This window comes from Nothoprocta perdicaria, unplaced genomic scaffold, assembly GCF_003342845.1.
Source record: "Nothoprocta perdicaria isolate Ctin4 unplaced genomic scaffold, notPer1 scaffold_111, whole genome shotgun sequence".
Lineage (NCBI taxonomy): Eukaryota > Metazoa > Chordata > Aves > Tinamiformes > Tinamidae > Nothoprocta > Nothoprocta perdicaria.
In genome coordinates, this window is record NW_020454217.1 from 566897 (window position 1) to 580608 (window position 13712).

Sequence of the window (13712 nt, forward strand, 5' to 3'; positions counted from 1 at the left end):
TCAGGGGAGCTGCTAAAATGCACCGGGGCAGGAGGTGCCCATGGCAGCGCCCTCGGAGCACGTGCTCGGACAGAAAGGGCTGGGCCTCCGGAGAGGGTAAAAGCTGGAACAGCAGTCATTTATAACAGGAATGCTGTTTTTAAATAAAATACTTCAATTTCGTTAAAGATTGTGACAAAGACAAGGAAAATGTTTCTGCGAAGCTAAACTGCTGCTGAATTTTGCTATGAGTTCCCTTTAAAAGCTTGATATTTTGATTTGTGTGATAAACACTGCCCAAAGGCTTTGGCCTAACAGATTCACGTAGGGGTAAAGTGAAGTCTTGGCAGGTTGAGAAAATATTTTTTTAAAAGATTGTTATAATTCCCTTTGGGTTGTCATGGGTTAGAATCAATCTCCGTGGGTTAGAAACAATCCTCTTTCTATGTCAAGCTTGTTTCCAAATGCTACTAACCGTGAGCCAACCTCATCCAGACGCAACTCCTCCGATGCCACAAGTCTGGAGAGCTCTTAACTGACACCTCAAACACACTCACGATAAAGTTGCTGAATTTTATAACCTTCGGCTAGCTTTGCAGCTGAACGTATTCTTAGCAAATAAAGCACAGGTTCTCACTGTACAGGCTATTTTCAGAGCAGGGCTGGATTTCTACAGCTGCAGCCAGCTGTTCTCCAGACAGACACGCTCTACTGGAAAAGCCTTTCCATGGTTAACAACGTATTATCATTAGGTTTGTGTGGAAGACTCAAAATCAGCATTTCTAAACTGCATTACTAACCCATTTGCAATTCAAAATTAGGCACAGAAGCCGAGAAAGCATGGTAGCAATCCAGATGGGACTCTTGTTTCATGAGGCTTATTCCATGGGGGGCTGCCTGACTAGTCCTAATGCAAGAAAAGCCCCCATTGAACCCAGCAGGAGTTCTGGGGTTCTGCCTTGAGCAGCACCAGCCCAGACACCAGAACGATGCATTGGAGGCAAAAAGGAATTGAACTTTTAAGGAAAGGAACTTTCGAGGAATGTATTTGCCTCTGGATGTCAGAAACAGAAGCTAACAAGTGTTGGAACATGAGCCATGCAAAAGCAATTTCTTATTTTACTTCCAGCATCTGCACAAAAGATAAGAGATATTTTAAAAGAGAGGGGGGAGGGAGAGGAAAAAAGTAATCAAACCTACAAGGGGATATTCACAGATCCTTCCTCCAACTGACTCCTAAAAGACAGTCAAAACCAAATACTTTGTCTTTAAGTCCCTCAAAAACATACTTGACAGTACGCACAGAACTTGCATAAAACTGTATTAGATCAGGGCATGTTGATCAAGGAGGAGGAAAATGTCACACAGCAGAACCCTTTACTTCAATATCATCTGTGTGTTTGGTATAAGCATTGGTCTTGCACCCTCTAGATTGCAGGAGATGTTTAGAAGTGTCATCTACTACCTCTCCTTGGGAATTCCAAGATCAGGAACAGATACAAAAGAATCCAAACTCCTAACCTTGGCAACAAGAGGTTCACTCATCTAAAAGGAGTGTTTACTGACAGTGATGCTCTTGTGGCCATAGTATATATGGGACTGCAGAGACCAGCAAACACCCCTCAGCTGGACAGGCAAATACTTCATGTTGCACCTCAGCTGGACTAAAGGCAACTCTTTTCTGCAGGTATCACGGGGAGTTTCATGCCTCTGTCAGGCTTCATCAGAGTGGCTGTAACGTCAGCCTGGCAGCTGTGACATTAAACAGAGGCAGCGATGGCAGCAGCAGCAACTTGGCCGCTGTGAGGCCCGGTCACTGGGGTGGGGATCTCACATCACTCTGAAATGCCCTGCTGATTAGGGACACCAGGCCCTGCGTCCCAAGGTGCTTATGTGAAAGATACGGCTGACACAGGCTCATCCAGAGCAGGCAGATGTCAGTGAGGCAGCAGGTGTGAAGGAAGCACCAGATGTCCGCAGGGATCTCCCAGGTGAAGGATACGCGATGGAGACGGAGCTGTTGGGAGGGGAGGAGCAGGCAGCCCCGTGAGGATCAAGTTTATAAAACTTGCCTCCATGGCCCCAGACACATGCAAGCTTGGCCCAAACCTCTACTGGTTTCTAGAAGCAAAAGAACACAATACTGACCACTCCCAAGCAGAATTTAGTTCCCCATCTGGAGGTCACTCCATCACCACTTTCTGCTGCCAGTTTCTCAGTATTTATCCTGCTCATTGCTATAAAAACTGCCACAGTGCTTTTTGCCCTGAGTGTTTATACCCCAAGGTCTGAGTTCTTTCACTGTGTCTGTAGCCTAAAACTGGTAGCCTAAACTGTAGCCTAAACTGGTTGCCCAATAGATCTTTTCTGTTTGTCCATGCCGGACCATTCTGCAGCCTCCAATACAGGAACACGCTTGCAGAGTAAGGAAAATAACTGGAATAAGTCCTTTTTCTTTCAGGCTCTTTTCACTGCTCTTTAAAGCGATACCAGACAAACTGCCATGCACATCAGGAGCTTCCCCATTGCCTTCAAGTACCTTTCAATTCACCGACACAGCCGTTACCAGTGTCACATACAGGGTCCAGGCCCCAGTGCAGATCACAGATCTTGCACAGAGGAGGTGCTCACGCTTCCACGCGGGCCTGGGGCTGGGACACGCCTGGGACAGGGCTGCAGCTGTCCCAAGAATGCAGGCTCCGAGGCCACGGAGCCACTGCCATACTTTTTTGGTAAAGCAGGGCAGAAGCTGAAGTCTTATCCCCACTGTTAGAGAAAAATGGGAATAAAGTAACCCTTTTACTCATAACATTACAAGCCATGACTTTATAAGGGAAAGCAACTTCTCAGATGTGTGTAGAGACCTTCCTGCTTAGATCCAATTGGCTGCTGAGGAATGAGGCTCTGCTAAATATGTCACTGGCCTCTTTTTATTTGGGGATTCCTTTCATCTTCATTGCATTAGCAGAATCTCTAAATGTTTTGGTTTGTCTGGCTTCAGGCCCTCGCCTCTATCTCATTGATAGGCTTTACACATTTTTTTCCCCCAACTCAGAAAGGCAGGAAGGAATAAGCTTTAGGGAGCACAAAAGTTCTTCTAATAACCTGATTCATTACAGCTGTCACATTGCATGCACCTGTAAAGCATCAGAACTACTATAAGCTGTCAGATACATTGAGTAGCTTTCTCTGTGATCACCAAGCTCTTACTCTGGTGCCTCTCTGAGAACCAGGAAAAAGGGCTCTAATCAGTCTCAAGACTCTCCACTCGGATGTGGCAGTTGTCAGCTTGTAAAGTTCTGAACACAGTTTTGCCACTGCAATTGGATACTGAGCTCTCCTGACATGTCTCCTGGGTGGGGTAATAAAGCAAGTTGTTTCACAGCCTCCTTTCATCTTCTTGACGAGATATCTTCCTACAATAATGTCAAGCAAAGCTGCTCCTAGTTCAAAATCAAAGGAACATATGCAAAACTAAAAATGAGTTAATAGTTCCCCTCCCATCCTTTTTATATAAATAAATGGAATACAAGAAAGAAGCCTGCTGGGTCAGGCTGATCTCCAGTTAGCCTAGCCTGCTGTCTCTGAGATTTCCTGAGAGCAGATGCTTAGGAGAGAAAACGGATGCCTAGCATAATAATTTTCTTCTTATATCCCCTGTGCTTCCTTATGTGCAGCATAAGGATTTCCTGAGACATGGAGGCTGTACCTGTATCTTCATATGTAAGAGATTTTGTCAGATTTTTCTTCCATAAATGTATCTAATTTAAACATGGTTTTGGAAACAGCTTATTCTCCATGATTTTCTGTGAAAAGAAGCTATACATTTTATCTGCAAGGCACCATCTGTAGCTCAGACTTTAGCTGACATGCCAGAGTTGGAAAGAGGACACCAAATTATCTCAAGGATGGCCAAAGGAGCACAGTCTTTACACCCAGAATGGCAAATCCACCAGGGATCCCAGAGAAGTTCTCGGGCTGCCAGCCAAGGCTGAGCTCTGCCCCTCTTGGCAGCACCTCAGGTGCAAACTTGCAGTTTAGACAGACATACCTGCTCTAAACAACACTGTGGACAAGGCTTCGTGACAATATTACATTATCATCTCTGTCTCTCGCTTTAATTGCACTCATAGCCTAAAACTGCATGTTTGGTATTTGTTTGCCCAGAGATCTTGCCTCTTTGCCCATGCTAGATCCTTCTGCAGTCCCCAGCATCAGCAATACACACTGATGTCTTTCCTAGGAGCTCAGAGGGAACAGATCAGAACGGCTCTGGAAACATGCTACCTAAATTTGTCCAAGTAATAAATGAGAACTTCTCACCATATTATCATGAAAAGCAAGCACTGTACTTCTAAGGATCTAGGACCCAAGAGATGTGTGCCATGAGGCAAGCCAGCAGGAAAGCACAGAAGTCACAGAATCACAGAATGTTCAAGGTTGGAAATCCCTCTTCTTCACTTTTCCTCTCAGTAACTTCTGATCTCCCTCACCAGTGTCCCCTACCGACCGGGAGCAACAAGGACCAGGTTCCCACCACACATTTGGAAACAGGAGATGGGGTAGGAACAAGCCCTTGGACACCCTTAACCAAAGGGTTAAGGTGCACATTATGAGAAACCAGATAGGACTCACTAGTGAAATATGCTAGAGGCAGGTTTCCCAAGACTCTTACTCACAACTCTGAACTCTAATTATGACTAGTTGTATCTGACAATTTTACAAATTTAATGCCTATATTAGCCATTAGGCTGTCCCTCCAGTGCACAATGAGTAAAAAAGCCTCTAAGGGGATTTCTTTTCACAAGCACATTTAACCTTTTCCTATAAGGTCAGAATTTCACTCCTCTTGTTTTGACCAACGCATAGCTTCATTGCATGTGTGCTCTGGATGAAAAAAATGTGACAGAGAGTCTCTCTCACCACAAATTTTAAGAGGCAGGTAGGTAGGCTCTTCTCCAGATGGCCCAGCCACGGTTTCCTGCCCCCTTCTTGGGGCCCGCCTTGGAGCACTCAGGCCGGTTAGGTGTCGCTGCTGGGCAGGATGAGGAGACATCTTCTCACTGCAACTTCCTTGAGTCTTCTGTGAGTCATTCTGCAGAACTAATAAACAAAACGCTCCTGAGACCACAGTTTTACTCTTTTCTAAACTTACATAAGAAGCACTACATGACAATGAGGACTGAGTGGTACATGGCAACAAACTGAAAAAGTTTAAAGAAATGTAAATGAAAAGCTACAACCTGTAGGACTAATGAAAACAGCACATACTTACAACATGTCTTTCAATGCAAGAAAATACACTTTTGGAATCAGTACACTTTTATTTGGAAATACATATTGTTATCTGAAATCATCAGAAATAATGCAGTAAATGCAAACCTACTTAACACATGAGTATTTTCCACATTGGGGAAACGCCAAATGTCATTTCCAAGGACCATGAAATGGTTTCTATGATATTGCAGGAGGATGCTAAAAAAGCAGGCAGTAAAATGAAGGGAAGCAGGTTTGAGCAGCCTGCATCCATGCTGGGATTCCACAGGAGGTGGCAGTTAATTAGTACTTATTTTCAGTAGTTTTTAAAAGTGCTTGGGTGGGAGAACCATGGAGTGTTGTCAGCAAACAGGAAGCAAGATAGCTCAACAAAAGTTTTACACTGAAACTGCAAAATATTTAAAAAAAAAAGTTGGAAAAGAAGTAACTTTTTAAAAGCACTTAACTTTTAACAATTTAGTTGTGAAAGGCTCCTCCAAAAGCATTTTACCTTCTAAAACATGAACTAATTAAAGCTAGGCCAATGCAGAATTGACATAGGCTGAACAGCATGAGAACGATCTGGCTGAAGCCTCGCACACAACAGCAACAGGGGGACATGGCTGCTGAGTGGGTGTGATGCCCGCATCGTGTCTGGCTATGCTATTTAACACATTTATCAGTGATCTGAACAAAAAAGTAGCAATTACAGAAACATCTCAAGTGTTTGTTTCTTTTTATAACTTGCTACAACCTACACCATAGAGCATGTTCTTCCTTTGCAAACTATGAGTCACTGTCAATATAAAGGGGAGCAGAATGCTGTTTTTAACGTGAAGCTTTCAGAGAAACGTTTGTTCCTCTGATCTGTGCAGAGGGCTCCCTACCCCTTTCCCACTTCACAGAAGTTCTGCTCAACACCCATTTGGGGGATGAGGGCCAGGCCCACGTGGCTAGCAATGGCCAACTCACCGTGGCCACCACAAGGACAGGACGCCTCCTGCTCTCCTCTCCTGTCTGCTCTCCTCACACCTTCCTTCCTGCACCCCAGCTGCTGCCGGCACCTCCTGCTCTCGGCTGCAGCGGCAGAAAAGCTGCCCGACATGGGCAGGTCTTCTGGCTTCACTTTGCAGATGCGTTTTAGTTATGTAAGTCAGGTTCTTATTCCTCTTTCTTACACACAGCTAGGAGAACTATGGAAAATTACAAGATAACACACTTTCTGTTGAACATTTTGGTTTTCTAAAAATGTGTCAGCGTTTTCCAGCCAAGTGTTTTTTCCTTTTCTTCCAAAAAACGTTTATATGCCCACCTTTAATTATTAGCTCTAATTCCCTATCAGATCAAAGCGCAACATTTTGCCCTATTTTCCTTTTATGACTGTAGGAAAGACTTAGACACACGATTCTGAAACCAACAGAATCATCCTGCAGAGCCAAGGGAAACCCCAGCCTCACCAGGCCGATGGCTGCTCCACTGGAAGCCAGTGCAAAGCTCTGGACCCACAAAACACAGCAGGGAATGGTTCAGGTCAGATCTGCCTGAATTACCTGAGCTAGAGCCTTCACTGGCCAAAATTGCTTTGGGATCCATTTCTCTACAGAGCTAAGATGACAGATACTCTTTTGTATTGCACAGAAACATACAGTGTCCATACAGAGTCTGGTACAGATACAGCTCTTGTTACACCTATGATAACCTCGTCTATGGGACGGCGAGCCAACATCTGAGCTAACAAAAAGATTCTCAGCACTTCAGTAGTATCCCAAGCTCTTGAATCTACACACAGGTAGAAAATCATAAAGCTGGCTCATGGTCTGCTCCTCTTCAAAGTCACTAGTAACACTAAAATACAGGCTTTGTACAAGGCTTAGAATTACGGTTTCTGCCACTTGTCACTCCTGTAGGTACTTCCCAGGTTTCTCTTTCAGTTCCTTACTAATTACTGCTTGAATATATTTAATTGCTTTCACTGCTGCAAAATGCTTTTGCCCAAACATCTTGAAAATGGCTGGGTAGTTTCCATGTCAGGATACAAGAACTGCACACACCTCTCATCTTCCTAATTACAGCCTGTTAACTTATGGCATTTTATTTAGTTATCTCTAGGGCTCCACTTACAAGGTCAAATGCTCAGACCTCTTCAACCTAATATAAATCTTTCTTCCACACTCTGGGCAGTGTGCATTATACAGCAACATGTTATTTAATAACAGCTGAATATTATTGAATTAGCAAGGCTTCAATAAAACACATCCTGCTTGCTGAACGGCATGCAAATAAAGTGGTGTTGGTTCAGTATCAGCACAACTAAAATCTCAGTGCCACTTGAAGTGCAAACAGCCTAGTCCTCTGTGAAACCCAAATAGGGAGCCAAGGGTAAGAGAGCTGCACTTGGGAAAAGGACTAACATGAGTTTTTTTTTTTTCTGTCAGCTTGCATAACACAAGCTGCTGTTTCCCTCACGACAAAGCCTTCCCTCTTAGCCTGATTTTAATAATTTATAGTTGCTGTTGCACAGGCTTTCTTTGTTTTGGTCGATCCTGTCTCCCAGGCAGGCCCCCCAAACACGAAACAACCCGGGGAGTTTCTCAGCAGGGGACCCGCGAACGGCAGCCGGGAGCGAAGGGAGCAGGGTCCCCGCGGGGCAGGGCAAGGGCTGTGCGGCTCCCTGCCCTTCCCAGGGCACATGGAGAAGGAGCCGGCGGCCAGCCCGGCCTCCCCACGGAGGGCAGCCCCACGTACTGGTGTAAAGGGTCTTTGCATCTGCTTGGTTCACGTGCGGTGAAACCTTAGCTTCCCTCAAGCCAATTGTAAAATTACCATTAAAGTTCTGGCTCACTGAGGTGATTCACATCACTGAGAGCTGCGAATCTGGTCCAGGGCCTCTGCTTCACACAGCTAAGGCCATTTCAGTGCACGGTTACAGCAACGGGGCCCAAGGTCCCCTTGGTTTCTCTCGCTGAGCAGAAGAGCTGCTGTCCTCTCAAGAGGCTGCATGAAGCTGCAGAGCTTCCGAGCTCCCCGGGAGCAGCGTGTGCCAGCAGCACCGCCGCTAACTGGTGCCAGGCTCTCTTCTGCCACCTCAGGGGCCAAGAGCCACCCGTGCTGCTCCTTCTGCCTCGGCTCCTGTCCTGTCCTGCCCCCGGGCCCGGCCGAGCCGCGGGGAGAAGCGGCTCCATGGGGGCGGCGAGGAGGCCTCGCTGGACACTTGGCTTCAGACACGCGTTTGACAGATGACTCAGCTGAAAAACAGCAGCAGCATTTTACCCGGGAACTGAACAGACCATTTCATCACAGGCAAACATTCCTGCACCCCATTTTGCTACGGCCACCCCCGGAGATGCAGTTTTCCAAACCCATCATTTAACAGCTGATGAGAAGTAATGACATTAAACAATCATCTGCCTTTCTTACAGAAATATAAATTACTCTGTACTACATACTCCTTTCATTTGCTTTGTAGTCATAAAAGTTTGACTCTGCAGAGAAGACGTGACTCACTCATGTAGCGGCACGGCCTGCCCAGGCCTCACATCCGTTTGCGCAAACGTGTGGTACAAGTGGGTGAGGGAAGGCAAGTAACAACAAGTACCAGCACCCTCAGGGAGGCTTCAAATCCTGCCCCTGCCACGGCAGCCCTCTCTAGCAGCACGTTGTTCTTGACGTGTAGCACTTAGTTAAAGGCACAGAGAAAGGCTGCCCGGGAGACTCGCACTCAGAGCGAGACCCTCGCATCCTGCTGTCTCACGCACGAGGAGCGCTGGATGTGTCAGAGGCTGTCAAATTGCATCCGAGATGTTGGTAGGGGAATAAACTTTCCATATTGCTGGTCCTCCCGACAAAGAATTTCCAAGGTTAAGCGGTACCAGAAAAACAGGAGTTTGGAGTCTCAGGCACAGCGTTGCTTGATTTGTGCGTGCTCATCTCACTTGTTACATGATGGCCTAAGCACAGGAGCAAGACAGAACAAAGCCAAGGGTGGAAGAACTAAATACCAGAACACACTGTATTTAATACAGTTTCATAAAAGCTAACTAACTTCAGTGAGCTAAGAGACCTTTCATAAAGCTTCCTTTACACTCTCCTCTCTGCCCTACCTTTAGTAAAAGTTCTCCTTGTAAACTTTAAAAATATTATGGGAGGCTTTTTACTTGAAAAATGGCAGTTTCTATGTAACTTGGTCTCCACCTAAATAAAGCCATCTGGCGTGCCTCCTACAGCCATCTTCAGATCAAAGGTTCAAAACCAAAGACCTCATTTAAATACCGTTTACCTTTTAAGTCCAGGCATCTCTTTACAGACCTTTCCTCCCTTATCTTCACAGTTAGATTCAGCCTTGGGTTTAATTTAACCAGTACAACATACAGACCAAACCAGCCAGGCTCTGACCAGGCATTGTCACAGGAATCACTGCTGGATCATCTCATCTCCCAAGCACATCATCTCAAGAGTTTCTGCAGTTCAGTAGTTGCACATTATATAGTAGCATTTGCTTTATACCAAGTTTTGCATCCACAGAGCATAATCTCAGTATTACTAATACTGTCCTTACAGAATGCCTAAGAGCAGCTAAGCTGCATAAAGAAAGTACCATGGGCCTAAAGCTAAGCTGTTTGCTGCCAGTCAGAGCTCAGCATGCGTAAAACATTTCAGAGAGAGGCATTCACAACATATCAAGTCATAAAAATCATATCTTTAAGATTTTTAGCTAGGGAGATGTACAAAATGTTTGGTGAATAACGTAACATTAGGATCTCAGCACTAACGGGTAGGGGACACACACACACCACACTCATGACTGGGACAGGACAGTCCCACAGCTCAAACAAAGTCAAATAATCAACCCTAAGACAGAAACACATCTACATTTATGGTAAGGTTACAGTGATTGGCTGTGAGAGCCACCAGGCATCCAGCCAATTTGCTTTTCCAGCCTAAGGAAATGCTCAGTCTGCTTGAAAAGTGATTTTTTTCCCTGCTGTGAAGAATGCACTAACGTCACCAAACTGGGTCTTTTGAACAAATGCATGGACCCAGGGCTGTGCAAGCAGCTGCCCTGCAAAAGGAAGGATACACAACTACTTTAGCTTTCCTCTGGAAAAACTATTCCCAATGCTCCTTCCTTTACCTTCTCTACAGATGAACCCTTGGAGAGGACAAGTGACCCGGAGATTTGTTGCAAGTTTTTAGTTTCCATTCTGTTTTGTTGCATTAACCTAAAGTTCACACAGGTTCCAGAAAAACGGATGCTCCTGAGATGCTCCAACCCACAGATCTTTTATTAAATTTACCAGAATCCCAGATGAGCTCCACATCCTCCATCCCAGCCACACTACTACCACCACTGACACTTCTACCACCCAGTATCACCTAGGACACTTTTTTCCTCCCCACTCTACCCCTGTTTTGACACTAGCATCTACAGTCCCCCAGCCTGATAATCACACTACTATTATTTTTGATGGAAATGTGCCAGAACTGATCTGATGCCAGAACCCTGACCTGATGCAGCACTACATGGAAAGCTTACACCACCACACAGCCCCATGCCCCCCAAAAAAATAACAAAAAAACACACAGAGAGGAACCAGTGGCAAACCTCTTGGATCATACACTGCTTTCCCACTCGCATGCTGTCATATCAGCTTGTTTCCCACCCCAGAATTAGGTATTTGGGCTGATGCAGTGTTTACTAACATAACATCTGACCAAGAAGAGGAAACTGATGATGCCAAAAGGCCAGAAACAGGTTCACCCCACTGCAACCCACCAGACAGCGCACTGCTGGTCAGTCCAGGACACAGATAAGGGGCTACAGCTGGAGGCTGCAGGAAGGGCCCCATTACAGCACCTGGGGGAACGGTGGGACACTAAGACATTGCACGCGGCAAGGGCTGATGCTACCCGGAACATTTAGCAATGGGATAATCCAAGGCTTCTGATCAGAATCACAGAGAGCTGCAGAGTAATCTCCTGCAAAAAAAAAAAAAAAAAAAAAANAAAAAAAAAAAAAAAAAAAAAATCAAAGTTAGGGGGTTCTGAACATATATGGGATGGGGGGAGGCAAAACAGAAAAGCAAAATACAACAAGGTGCAAACAGAAAGTGAAACAAAATTACTTTATTTGGGGCCAGATTAATAATCTTTGTGAACCTTTATACCTTTCCCTTTTAAAATTCTGATTATTTGTAAAATAAGAACTGTATACCAAAATGTCTTGGGTTTACTATTTCATAAACATATATATTATCTCTTTTCCTCCCCTTTTAACCAAATCTATTTGTTCAAAAGTATAGCTCCCCTAAGCTATACTTTAAGGCAAACTTATCATGTGCTAAAAGCAAGAGGAAAAGTCAACATACACAAGACGAGAAAACAGAGCTGACTAACATGGAGACAACTGTAGCAAGAAGCTCACATTTGTACTTACTTTCAACAGCTAATACATTCTATAACTGTTACATTAAGGTAGCAAAGTTAACATCTAAGTCTTTTGTGGAACAATAATATTTCCTCTAGTATGTTTCTAATATATCTTATCAGTCAGAGGACCATTTAAGTTTCATAGAAATACTTAGTTTAAAAGTATTTGATTAAAAAAAAATTATATTTTAACTAAAATCTGTAACAGTATTCAAAAAAGAAAAAAAAAAGCAATAGAAAACAAGTCAAATCTTATGCCTATTTTTCACTATATTCCTCTGGAATATAAACATGGAATCAACATTTTGAATTCAGACCCATATGACGCACAGGCCCCAGGGACCTTCCATGTGGTCACCTTTTTGATCCTGCCTTATTTCACCTTGTCCAGACTCTTTCACCTCGAGAAAGCAATTAAGGTAACGTCCTGAAGGACTCCATCGCCTCTTGATGGAATCAGTTTTCTGAAATGCTAGTTGGCTTTTTGAGAGGCCAAAAAACTAAAAGATTTTATGCCAATTAAGGTATGAATATGAATTTCAACTCAGAACCAGAAAACTGCAGTCACATGACTCAAAAATTACTCCCTTGGCATCTTTGCAACTACCTTTAACAAAATTTGCACATATGGACATGGAATTAAAAAAGAAAAAACAAATGCACAGAAACCAGAACAGCACAGTTAGCAGCTCAGCAGCTTCACTTCAGTGAAAGCAGAACACCTAAGAGACTCAAAGGCTCCACTTTGTACCTGCAGTTTGATCCTCTCCGCAGTCCCATCCCTCTTTGCAGGATAGGCAAGATGTAAGGACATCTGCTGGTAGGAAAAATAATGCAACAGCTTGTACTGGAGCCTTAGAGAGAAAGTGAGTAAAGAAAATAAAAGTCAAATCTTTCACTTTCTGCAGCCCCAAAAAACTGCTGATGCAGAGTGCAAAATGAAAGCACTGGCGTTACAGGACCTTTAGGTGTGATAATCAAGCAACAACTAACAACAGACCAAGGGCCAATGACATTGGTGCTCCTTGGCTCGGATTCTTGACCCAGGAACCCCAACTGCTCCCGTCACCGTCTGCATCAAGCCTGAGTACCAAGTCCCGTGCAGACCCTGCTGCTGTGCCACACACCTGATGGCTTCTCCAAGGCATCTCAAAACTCTCCCAAAAGGAGCATTGCACCTCAGAACACAACCACAGCACCCACAGACACAGCAGGTTGCAGCAGGAGGAGAGCAGCTGATGAGGGCACCATAACATCCAGGTGTTGCTTATTGCCAAGCAAGGGCTGCTGAGGGCCCCCTGTCACGCTGGGTTTGGTTTCTGGGCCAAACCACAAGCCCCAAGGTGATGAACTTGGAAGAAAACATGGCAGAGCTTTCTGCTATCGGTGTAAGGATCAAGACAACGCTCCCTGCGGCCTCTCCTCCACCATTGCTCACATGCAAATCTCTGCTAAAAATAACGGCCCAGAGCAGGGACTTGGGCTTGCCAGGAGGGCTGAGGTGCATGTGCAGGCAGCACACCTAGCACGGGAGTGTCCTGCCCATGACTTGGGCACTCCAAACACAGCATCGCTAAACCTCTGCCAGCAGCATACTTCCTTTTAGTGGGAAGTGATTAAAAAGCCTGAAATATTTAAAAGAGTAGCCACTGTTTGTCATTACAAACCTACTTTACCTGTAAGTGGGGCAGCTACCAGCCACGATATCAGAGTCTTAAGGGGCGAGTCACAAATCACTGAGAAACGGGGATTAAAACGAGAACAACACGGCGAGCAATGGCCTGGGCACGGCTGGGAACCACGAGGCGCGGGCTCGGCCGTCCTGCACGGGCAGCAGCCCCTGCTCCCGGCGATGCGGAGGATCCAGGGGATCCGGGATCAGGGTGGCAGCAGAGCACTGGGTGACTCTGTCACCGGGTGCTGGCGGTGGCTCTGGCAACGCCGCAGGGCGCTTCCCGGCCCGCCCTCATGGCGCTTGGCCCCACGGCGCCAGCACGGGCCGGGGAGCCCTGCGGGCAGCCCTGCGGCCGCCTCCCCGCGCTCCCCAGCCG